Below are 12,524 nucleotides of genomic sequence, written 5' to 3'. Positions count from 1 at the left end.
TCATAACTATATACATGAAATGATAATCTATAACATTACTATAACAACAATGCTCAGTGCATCATGAGCCTTTCAAAGACATCTGACATGATAAGCTTTTCATTGTATACCACACAATCAAATTATAAGGATGAACATGGGGATGCAGGGTGTTCCCCCAAGGTACAAAGCATCACAATGGCATGCAGAGAGTAATTTGAGTATATCTTTTCTCTTATGAGAAGAGACCAAGGTAACGTTTAATTAAATTGAAAGGTGAGGATTTTAAAGTTGATAAAAGGAAACCTTTCTGTTTCAACACACAACATAATAAATGTGTGGAACTCATAGCCACTACACACCATTGAAGCTAAGAGCTTAGTAGACTTTAAAAGAAGAGTAGACATATATATGGTTAACATTAGGCAGTATAATAACCAAATACATTAGGACCATGAACCATCAAGCATCAGAGCAAAAGTCAACACCTAACTTATGATGGTTGGGAGATGGGAAAGATCCCCATTTACTTTCATAGAATTATAGAAGATTAGAGTTGGAAGAGACCTCAAGAGGTCAAATAGTCCAAACCCCTGCTCAAAGCAGGACCAACTCCAGGTAAATCATCCCAGCCAGGGCTTTGTCAAGCTGGGTCTTAAAAACCTCTAAGAATGGAGATTTCACCACCTCCCTAGGGAACCCATTCCAGTGCTTCACCACCCTCCTAGTGAAATGGTTTTTCCTAATATCCAGACTAGACCTCCCCAACTGCAACTTAAAACCATTGATTCTTGTTCTGTCATCTGCCACCAATGAGAACAGCCTAGCTCCATCCTCTTTGGAACTCCCCTTCAGGTAGTTGAAGGCTCCTATCAATCCCCTCTCAGTCTTCTTTTCCACGGACTAAATAAGCCAAGTTCCCTCAGCCTCTCCTCAGAAGTCATGTGCCCCAGCCCCCTAATCATTTTCATTGCCCTCTGCTGGACTCGCTCCAATTTGTCCACATCCTTTCTGTAGTGGGGGGCCCAATTTGGACGTAATACTCCAGATGTAGCCTCACCAGTACCGAATAGAGAGGAATAATTATTTCCCTTGATCTGCTGACAATGCTCCTACGAATGCAGCCCAATATGCTGTTAGCCTTCTTGGCAATAAGGGCACACTGCTGACTCATATTCAGCTTCTCATCCACTGTAATCTCCAGGTCCTTTTCTGCAGAACTGCTGCTTAGCCAGTCGGTCCCCAGACTATAGCAGTGCATGGAATTCTTCCGTCTTAAGTGCAGGACTCTATATTTGTCCTTGTTGGAACTCATCAGATTTCTTTTGGCATTTCTTTTGGCCCAATCCTCCAATTTCTTTTCGTCACTCTGGACCCTATCCCTACTTTCCACCATATCTACCTCTCCCCCTGAGCTTTAGTGTCATCCATGAACTTGCTGAGGGTGCAATCCATCCCATCATCCAGATCATTAATGAATATGTTGAACAAAACTGGCCCCAGGACAAACACCTGTGGCATCCCACTTGATACCGGCTGCCAGCTGGACACTGAGACTTTGGTCACTACCTGTTGAAACCAATGATCTAGCCAGCTTTCTATCTACCGTATAGCCCATTCATCCAATCCATACTTTTCTAACTTGCTGGAAGGAAGATCTAACTTTGGTTAGATCCTTCTGTAATTCCCTACAGTCTTATCCAATGTTGACTAACCTACATAATTTTGTGTTCGCTACCAATTTTGCTATAGTGATTCACCCCTCTATTACAGGTCATACTCCCCTAGCCATAAGTGCTGAAACTAGGGTTGCTACCGCACCCACTGGCTTGAAGAGGTTTCTGTCATATCAGAGTTTAGAGTTTGGTTCAATGGCTTTCAGCACCCCCACTATACACATTGTTACAGCACCTCTGCCTTACTTAGATAGCCATCAAGACACCAATCTTGGCAAGACATTGGGCAAACTACGTGACTGTCCTTTCCAAATTTGATCAAAAAAAGAAAAAGAGCTCAGTATTATTAGGATACTGATGGAATTGCAGCCAAAACTATGTCATTGTTTCCCTCAGCAATTTCACATTATTCATAGAGCTTAATGTCAGAAGGGACCATTAGATTATCTAGTCAGACCTTCTATGTATAACAGGCCATTAAAATTCACTCAGATACCCCTGTACTGAGCCCAAGAATTTGTGCTTGGCTAAAGCATATTTTACAGAAAGGCATCCAGTCTTGAGCTGAAGACATCAAGAGATGGAGAATCTACCACTTCCCTGGGCAAAATAAACAGTAACAAAATAAACTTACAGTGTCCCGCATGAGACTCCTTAACTGAGAGGAATTATTCAATACTAATTTATGGATATTTTGGACTGTCTCCAATGCCAGAGCTAGTAAGAGCAGAGCACTCTCTGTATTACCACTATGTCTTGAATCAGCTAGATAATGAGAAACACTCAGTTCAATATAATAAGTGAAGGTAAGGCAGATTGACCAGGCTATCTACCATCTAGAATGATCCCTTTTCACTACTGAAGTCCCAATCAGTGAAAGTGACTGTTTCCTCTTTGCTGGGAATTACATTGTCATTTCTTATCAAATTGCCCTGTGTTGCATCTAGGCTTCATTTGAAATCACAATTAGTTTCCCCTTTCTTTCTGTACAATAGTAATTGTATTTATTATATAGGCTACTGAAGGAACATGTTTTTCCATCTTGTTCTCTTATCTAATTCAGTTTCTCTCTAGTAAAAGAGGACTTTATAGTTCTTGTTGTTTTTTGCAAATTTATACATTATAAGACAGTCTTACTATTTTTTTCAAAATTACCCTGTCATAGCAGAAACTCCTCTTACATTCACAAGATTTTGCAAGCGGATTACTTCTTGCACTGTGTGAATGCCAGAAATCTGCTTTCATCTGTGTTCTGTGTGTGCAGCTTCTTAAAAGTTTGCATTGTGCTCCCTGCTTTCTTTACTGTAGCAATACCATTCGTTAATTTCTCTGATGGGTTTGCAAGAGTTCAATGGGGATAGCAGGCTATAACTTGCCAGAGCTGCATGTTCCTGTGAGTTAACTAATTTTTCTCTTTGCTTATTCTTGGCATCATTTATTATATTTATGGTTCCGTATTTAGGCCACCAAGGTCTATGAATGTGTTCGTATATTTCAGTAAGCATGCGTTGCTTTGTTGTTAGTTACAGAACCATAGCAATGTTGGGCTGCAAAGGACCTTGAGATATTATGTAGTCAAGACCCCTGTGCTGAGGCAGGACCAGGTATACAGGGTTATACCTGCACACACGTCAGATATTTCTGAAAAATGTACTGTTCTCGAAGAGTGGATTTAGTAAGACTCCTTTGCAGTTTCCCAACATGACTATATTGTCAGTTCATAGAATGGAAAAACACTTTTCTCTCACAAGCACATGCACACACCTATACATAAAATCATGAGATTTATTTAAGCGTTTTTTCTTTCCAGACCCTGATTTTTGACCTCCGTGTTTGAAATCTTACTGACTCCTACTTGTATGCCTGTCTCAGAATGAAAATTCAACCTCAAACAAACAGGAAATGCGCATGTAAAAATGGGAGTGGGGGAGGAACTTCCTTGTCTTCCTTCTAAGAAGGAGCCTCTACTTTCTTTCTGTTACCTTTGAGATGACATCCCTTCACTTTATGCACCTTGCCCTTAGTACTTTCTAGCATCCTCAATCCTGCTTCTCTTCCCCCTTCTACATTTCCTCTAGCCCTTCTGAGCCTACTGCCCCAACCCCTCAAACTGCAACCATCCCTGTTTGGCCATAACTAGCCTCTAACAGACCCCATCCCTAACTGGCTCTTGTTTCCCCTGCCTTGTCTTTGGCACATTCCAGCTCTCCTCACTTTGGTTCACCCTCCTCTACGAGAAACTGCAGCAAACCCCTTACTCCTCCTCATACCACCGCAGTAGACTCCAGCACCCCACCCTATTCCTGCATTTCTAGTACTGCCAAAAAAAAAAAGCACACCCATCGCTGCCAGGATGACTTTGTGTGAGAAGTAGGAAGAAGAGAAACAGGACATGAGGGGACGTGGACAGCAAGCAGGATATTGGAGGATCACGTACAGTAAGAGCCAAGTAGTAGGATGTAGTGGAAGTTGGGGATGGAAGGGCAGAAGAGGTGTTCCATAGAGAGTGCAGATCGGTGGATGCCACCTAATAACAGGGAAAAAGAAATAGGATACCAGCCAAGTGGCTATAACATGGGTAGTGGTAGTAGGGGAAGCACATGGGGAGGCTCGAAGCAGAAGAAAAAAAGATAAATTAGAGATCAAAATGTATATCAGTGAAAAAGAATTGCAGAAGAGAGAGAGGACTGAAAAGAGAGAAGATAAATGAAGTTAGAGAAAAATCTGAAGGCTGGAAAAAAGAGAGGAAAGAGAAGAGAGAACCAAAATTAGGAAACATAGTCAGTTTAGTTAAATTCTGCTGTTAAATGTATGTGATGCATAATCACCCTTGCCCTAGCTGCCGAAATATCTGGTTTTATATTTGTGTCCCTACCACCTCTGTGCCCCAAGACATTATTTATATAATTAAGTGACATGAATATAGTTCACGATAAGAGGTCCCATTCTGTGCACATGAAAACATGGCCACAAACACATCGAACATTTGTTCTATTTGTGTCTTAAGCATTCTGTGACTGGTGAGCGAAGGGAGGTCATCGGCATTTAGAGCAGAGTGGGCAGCAGAGGAAATGCAAGTGAACAGCGGCCCCTACAGGCCACAGAGGCAAACTTCAAACATCTTGGCAACAATTCCTTGACTGCTTGAGCCTTTCGTTAATGAACAATATTTACAAATTGTGGGACTTGTATAATGGAAGAATAAACCTTGATACCATGGTAATGAGTGAGCTATTAAAATCTAGCTTAAAGAGCGAGATGGTCATATTGGTTCACATGATAGTCCCATGTCTAAAAGACCTTATGGAGATTTAGTGTTATTCATTAACTGCTTCTTAAACCAGGGGTGCGCAAACTACGGCCCGCGGGCCGCTTGCAGCGCGCCAATCGGGGGAGCGGATCCGCGGACTTGTCGCGCTCCTGCTGGAGGTGCGGGGCCCGGGGCTTGCAGCGCGCCAGTCCGGGGAGCGGATCCCCGGAGTTTTCGCGTTCCAGGCAGGGGAGCGGGGCCGCGGGGCTTGCAGGGGATGAGCCAGGGTAGCGGGTCCGCGGACCTGTCGCGCTCCGATCGGGGGAGCTGGGCCGCGGACCTGTTGCGCTCCGGCCGGGGTAGCGGGGTCGCGGGGCTTTCAGCGCTCCAGGAGGGGGAGCGGATCCGCGGACTTGTAGCGCGCCAGCCGGAGGAGCGGTGCCGCGGGACTTGCGGCGCTTCGGCCAGGGTAGCGGGGCCGCGTGATTTGTCGCGCTCCGGCAGGGGGAGCGGGGCCGCGGGGTTTGCAGCGCTCCTGCCGGGGGAGGGGGCCGCGGGGTTTGCAGCGCGCCAGCCGGGGGAGCGGATCCGCGCTCCGGCCGGGGGAGCAGGGCCACGGACTTGTCTCGCTGGGGCCGGGGGAGCGGGGCCTCGGAGTTTGCAGGGAACCAGCCGGGGGAGCGGATCCGTGGACCTGTCGCGCTCCGACCGGGGGAACGGGGCTGCGGGACTTGCGCTCCGGCCGGGGGAGCGGATCGGCGGATTTGTCCCGCTCCGGCTGAGGGTGCTGGCCCGCGAGGCTTGCAGCGCGCCAGGCCAGGGAGCGGATCCGCGGACTTGTAGTGCTCCGACCGGGGGAGCGGATCCACGGACTTGTCACGCTCCGGCCGGAGGAGCGGATCCGCCGGACTTCTTGTGCTCCGGCCGGGGGAGCGGGGCCCCGGGGCTTGCAGCGCGCCAACCGGGGGAGCGCATCCGCGGACTTGTAGCGCTCCGGCCAGGGGAGCGGGGCCGCGCTCCGGCCGGCACGCCAGCCCCTGGGTACCTTTGGACCGTCCAAGTCCTTCTGCTCCCCAGGGGTCCCTGCATTGAAGCAGGATGCATAGACCATTCTTATGGAGGACGTTGGAGTTCATATTTCCTCGGGAGAGGACTGTCATACGAGTGTCCTCAGAGCACAGGCCCCAAGAAGAAATCGAAACCACCCTGTCCAAACCACCCGCTCGGTTCCATCATGTTCCTGATGTTTATCTATTGAAAATGGCCCAGAAGCCTGTGGCTGAGCTAATGAATCCCACACATCAGGTGCGCCAGCGTGAGGGAGCTCGGGAGCTACTGATCATGATTTAGGGAGAGGGGGGCAAGGAAAGAAACCAGCTAAAAGACTTTTTAATTGCAGATGCCATTTCCCTGAATTGCTTCAGATTCATCTCGGCTTCTTGGGCTATTGTCCACAACATACCACAAGCAGACAGGAAAATCAGTGAAACTGCGGGTGTTTTTTGAATGCCCCTAGGCCAGGGGTAGGCAACCTATGGCACAGGTGCCGAAGGTGGCACCCGAGGTGATTTTTCAGTGGCATTCACACTGCCTGGGTCCTGGCCACCAGTCAGGGAGGCTCTGCATTTTAATTTAATTTTAAATGAAGCTTCTCAAACATTTAAAAATCCTTATTTACTTTACATACAACAATAGTTTGGTTATATATTATAGACTTATAGAAAGAGACCTTCTAAAAACGTTAAAATGTATTACTGGCAGGCAAAACCTTAAATTAGGATGAATTAATGAAGACTAGGCACACCACTGCTGAAAAGTTGCCTACCCTGGCACTAGGCATTGGCCTTTCTCCTGTCACACCATAGCAGCTGCTGCACTGCTATAGCACTTTGAGTGAAATTCAGTGTTAATTTAAAGACTGGGAAAGGGGGAGGAGGCATCTGCATTAACCTTCTGAAAGGAGAAAATGAGTAAAAAACCATTTGCTTCACATCCACCTTTGCAGTATCTCCCACCCCTGTTGTGCACTCTATGTTCCACGATCCTCTCCAGTCTTCCCTCCCTCCTCTAGGCCTTCTGTCCTCATTCCATTGCCCTTTCTTTCCCTCTGCAATGTCCCTCCTTCTCAGGGCTCACAGTATTAAAAAATAATAATAAAGGAAAAACCCATGTGGCCATCTGCTAAAGCATCTTTGTGCATCACAGCTGCAATGCAGCCGAGCGATTCCGGGAGGACACGTGAAGGGGGGAGCTTTTTCAGATATAGATCAACAGTCCTCCAAAAATTCTGGTGAGGTGCGGGGATGAACATGAAACAATTCAGAGCAATAGTGTTTGCAAGCAAAATCTCTCTCCTCTGATTGTTTCAGCACAGTCCCACATACTGGGCTCTAGTCAGCAGCCCCAGTCAGTGGGTGGGGTCTGACAGTGGAAGCAAGTCAGTAAATGACGACCCGCTTGAAGGAAGACGTGGCATTTCCCACATCCCTGTAGGAACAGCTGTTTTTTTGTCAACACTGACTTCTGAGACCCCGATTTTGATGGCTTATGTGATGGGTCTTTCTTTTAAAAAATGAATATTTGTGTAAAAGTAGCACCAGTTTTGAAACAAAAAAACCTTTTTTTTTTAATAAAATAACTCCATGGAAATCGTCAAAAAGAAAGAAATGGGTTTATTTCGAAAAAGTACAGGATGGAAATGCCTTCAAAATTTTAAAACTTCCCACAAGTTTTTTCTCTTTTTGGACCACATTTCTTGACTACCCTATCCTAAAAGAGCTAGATCTTAGCAAGGTCCAGTCACAAACTGAGTGGCTAGATGAGGGAGGAAGAAGTCTTAAAATGGACAACCAGCTTTCAATTGACAGTGATGAGGCAGGCTGCGGGGCTATGTCCACTATCATTAATGCAAAGACCCAGGGTATGTTCAAAATGTCCAGTTTACACATTACTGCCACTGAAAGCTCCATTGTGTTGCTCTGGGCAACAAACTGATGGCTGTTTGCATCAGCTGAAGGCAAACTTGCTCACATGAATAATATGCACCAGGGATCATACTTAGGGCAAATAAATCTACTGAAGGGCATTTGATGCAGACAAATACCAAAATCTTCCCAATCTCAAATGGGTTGATAGTTATCAACCATCATTTCCTTGGGGGGTAATATGGTTTAAAACAGCCCTTCAGAGCTACCATATATGACCATGCCTGAGCTTAACACTGTTCTAGGGTGCTGTTTGAGGTTCAAATCCAGCTTACACAGTGGTTTTTATTGAGTCTTTTGAAGATAATTATATAAGTAGCTGGGTGCCTGATTTTAATGTGCTCTCTCAAGGCTGAGATAGAATCTCCAGATTTTGGATTGCCACAAGATATTTCAGGTTTGCCAATTGTTCCACTTTGGCTATGTGAGAGTCACAGACTGAGAAACTAAAAATATATTTTTAATTTTGAATTTTATAAAAATGCACAAGGGTGAAAGTTAAAGGAAGATGTAACCCAACCAGATACAAGTCACTCAGGCCATGTCTACATCTAAAATTTTGCAGCGCTGGTAGTTACAGCTGTATTAGTACAGCTGTATAGGGCCAGCGCTGCAGAGTGGCCACACTTACAGCAACCAGCGCTGCAAGTGGTGTTAGATGTGGCCACACTGCAGCGCTGTTGGGCGGCTTCAAGGGGGGGTTCGGGGAACGGGAGAGCAAACCAGGAAAGGAGACCAGCTTCGCCGCGGTTTGCTCTCGCGTTCCCGAACCCCCTGCAAACCGCAGGGAAGGAGACCTGCTTGCTCGGGGTTCGGGGAACGAGAGAGCAAACCGGGAAAGGAGACCAGCTTCGCCGCGGTTTGCTCTCGCGTTCCCGAACCCCCTGCAAACCGCAGGGAAGGAGACCTGTTTGCTCGGAGTTCCGGGAACAAGAGAGCAAACCGGGAAAGGAGACCCGCTTCGCCGCGGTTTGCTCTCGCGTTCCCGGAGCCACCCAGCAAACCGCAGGGAAGGAGACCTGCTTGCTCGGAGTTCCGGGAACGAGAGAGCAAACCGGGAAAGGAGACCCGCTTCGCCGCGGTTTGCTCTCCCGTTCCCCGAGCAAGCAGGTCACCTTCCCTGCGGTTTGCTGGGTGGCTCCGGGAACGCGAGAGCAAACCGCGGCGAAGCTGGTCTCCTTTCCCGGTTTGCTCTCGCGTTCCCGGAGCCACCCAGCAAACCGCAGGGAAGGAGACCTGCTTGCTCGGGGCTCCGGGAACTAGAGAGCAAACCGGGAAAGGAGACCCGCTTCGCCGCGGTTTGCTCTCGCGTTCCCGGAGCCACCCTGCAAACCGCAGGGAAGGAGACCTGCTTGCTCGGGGAACGGGAGAGCAAACCGCGGCGAAGCTGGTCTCCTTTCCCGGTTTGCTCTCGCGTTCCCGAACCCCCCTGCAAACCGCAGGGAAGGAGACCTGCTTGCTCGGGGTTCCGGGAACGCGAGAGCAAGCTGGGGAAGGAGACCAGCTTGATTACCAGAGGCTTCCTCCTTCCACGGAGGTCAAGAAAAGCGCTGGTAAGTGTTTACATTGGATTACCAGCGCTGGATCACCAGCGCTGGATCCTCTACACCCGAGACAAAACGGGAGTACGGCCAGCGCTGCAAACAGGGAGTTGCAGCGCTGGTGATGCCCTGCAGATGTGTACACCTTCAAAGTTGCAGCGCTGTAACTCCCTCACCAGCGCTGCAAGTTTCTGATGTAGACAAGCCCTCACTTTGTTCCATGCAAACTCGAAATACAGGCCATACTCTGGACTACACCATTGTCATTACCATGGTCTCAGAGCATCTGTACATATATTCTGAGTGATGTTCTTACTGGCTGCTTGATTGACCAATCCAATGAGTGCCCTCAGTTGATGTGACAGGGGAATATTACTTAATCTTTTGTCACTATTCAAGCAATCTTGGGGATTACCTACACTTAAATTGCTGCAGCAGCTGTAGCGCTTAGTGAAGACACTATCTATGCCCACAGGAGAGCTTCTCCCATAGCATAGGTACCCCTCCTCCCGGAGAGGTGGTCACTATATCAATGGGAGAAGCCCTCTTGTAAGTTGGCCCAGTAAAAGATATTACCTCACCCATCTTGTGTCTTATATCCTGGGACCAACACAGCTACAATAACACTGCAATAATTCTGGGATGTCTGTGATACCAGAAATCTCCAGGACTCTTCTGGAATGGGTGGCACTCCAGGATAACACACGTCCCCAGGCATCTTTAAAGAACATGAAAGAGCCAGTGGATTTTCACAGAGAGCAAAAATATTGTTCAAATTTTAAGTTTTAGATGAGATCTTTTGAAACTAAGGCTCTGTCTGAACAGTGAAACTGCAAGTCTCTACATTACCTACTTTTGTGGTATCTGAACAGCCTAGAATGATGAAAGCTGCTATAGAAAGGTAAGATTATTACAATTTATTTCTGCTCTAAGATCATCCTATAGCTGGGTGACTTGGAGCAGAGTCGTCACATGCAACATTTCCGGCCTTGACTCAGTCTCCCTTTTGGTTTTGCACTTTAAGGCTTCTGCTCAGTTGTTTCACCTCTGTTTGCTATTTCAGTGCACACTGTATTTCCAGGTGAGCTGGGAGATGGGGTCACTGCACTGTGGATACTTCTTTTGCAGTGTGACAGAGGGAGAAAACGCAGAGTTCTGAGAAAAGTTCTGGACAGCCCCAAGCCTGGAAGATGTTCACTGGTGTGTGACATTACACTGCATATTCTTTATGGAAATATGCTTATGATATGAATATGGCATAACTGAGATGTATTTTATGCAAGATGGCTCATGTAACTTATCGGAAAGATTATGATTTACTGAAAGTGATTATCCAATTTGTATGCATGTATCATTTCTGTATCTAAAGTTAGGAATATGGACTATGGAACAATTACAACTGGGTGTGTATTGGGAAGACACCCACCAGACAATAGGCCACCAGCTTTGATGAGCCATTAGGAGAAAACAACAGGACTGTGAAGATACTAATCTCCCTTCTTCCTGGAAGGCATCCTGGGAAGTAGCTCTGACACTATGAGGTCAGATGGTCCTATCACCTGATACAAAATAGCACCTTGGCACTGCTGGTACTTTTCCCCTGTAGGGGGATGGGAATCAAACAAAGGATTTTCGCTTTATGTAAATCTTATTTAAGGGTGGGGAGAAAGGCAAACAGGAATCTCCTCCATTGCCTACCCAAGACGGAAGACTGCTGGAAGTACCTGAAGGGACAAAGGAACAAACCTGAAGGGAAAGGCAGGGAACAGTCCAGACTGAGACAGGGGTCCAGTCTGTAAGAAGAAATAACTGGAACTCTGAGCTACAGAAACTCTGCATCCTGCCTAATTCAACATTTAGGCTTAGCAAGAAGCTGTGCATATCTTTCTTCACACTGAGGAAAAGGGTGAATTTTTATGAGCTTGTGCTGTGCAGATTCTTCTATACAGTGCAAGACAGCATACCTTTGGGTCTGCACTTCAAGGGAGGTGGGCACCTGAGTGCTGGGGCAAGTTGTTTAAACTGAGTCTTCCCAGAACTGATCTCTAGGCTGGTCTACACGGGGGGGGGGAAGAGGTGGTGTCAAGCTAACATACGCAACTTCAGCTATGCGAATAGTGTAGCTGAAGTCAAAGTATCTTAGATCGATTTACCTCGGGTCCTCATGGCATGGGATCAATGTCCGTGACTCCCCTGTCGACTCCGCTACCGCCACTCGCTCCAGTGGAGTTCCAGAGTCGATGGGGAGCGCGTTTGGGGATCGATATATCGTGTCTAGATGAGATGTGATATATCGATCCCTGATAAATCGATCGCTACCCGCCGATATGGTGGGTAGTCTGGACGTACCCTCAGTGTCTGCGTCTTTCTGCAGCTGGGTGTAGCCCTGCCTGTGTGTGCTCGAGGAAGCTTAAGAGCCTGGCTCAGCAAGACCGGTTAATGGGGGCCGAACATGATTTACAGCCCATGCTGACAGAAAATGATTTACGGTGGGAAGAGAGCCTCCACTGGGTAAATAGCTCAACAGATGAGAGAACTCCCTTCATAGATGTGCAAGGATTCTTCCAGATCCTGAGAACTTGGCCAGAGAGTAGATTATCAGGGTAGAGCAGCCACAGCCACTGCTGCTGCAGCATGGATAAATAGTTGTTCCCCCTAAAGATTCCTTTGACTTAATGGGTTTTATTCTAGTCTTTATAGGTTCTTACCCTGCCCTCACCTCCAGATTATCTCAGCACCTACCAGGTATGCATTCAGCGATATGACTAAATTCTGTTAGGTGTGATCTGTTTTCCCTCTCATTCTCACCCCATGGGGGAGATTGGTGTGTTGAATTTTGTTCTGGTACAGTTTTGTTGGTTTGCGTAAAATGAACCTGCTGCTCTGTGTTTATGCTAGTGAAGGCGAGGTTGAAGAAATGCACCTTGACCTTGGAGCAGAAGGTAGCAAGTTTTGTGATGGTCCTTAGCTACTGCAGCAGCTTACTCCATAGTTACAGACCAGCCCCCACAAAGCCATGTTTCCTGCACAGATGAGATTTACCCTTATGATAGAAGGGATTGGGGAAGATAGCAGGTTTCCTTACTAATCCCCC

The sequence above is a fragment of the Gopherus evgoodei genome, chromosome 4 (assembly GCF_007399415.2).
Source record: "Gopherus evgoodei ecotype Sinaloan lineage chromosome 4, rGopEvg1_v1.p, whole genome shotgun sequence".
Lineage (NCBI taxonomy): Eukaryota > Metazoa > Chordata > Testudines > Testudinidae > Gopherus > Gopherus evgoodei.
The sequence above is the reverse complement of the archived record's forward strand: the minus strand, read 5'-3'. Positions refer to the sequence as shown.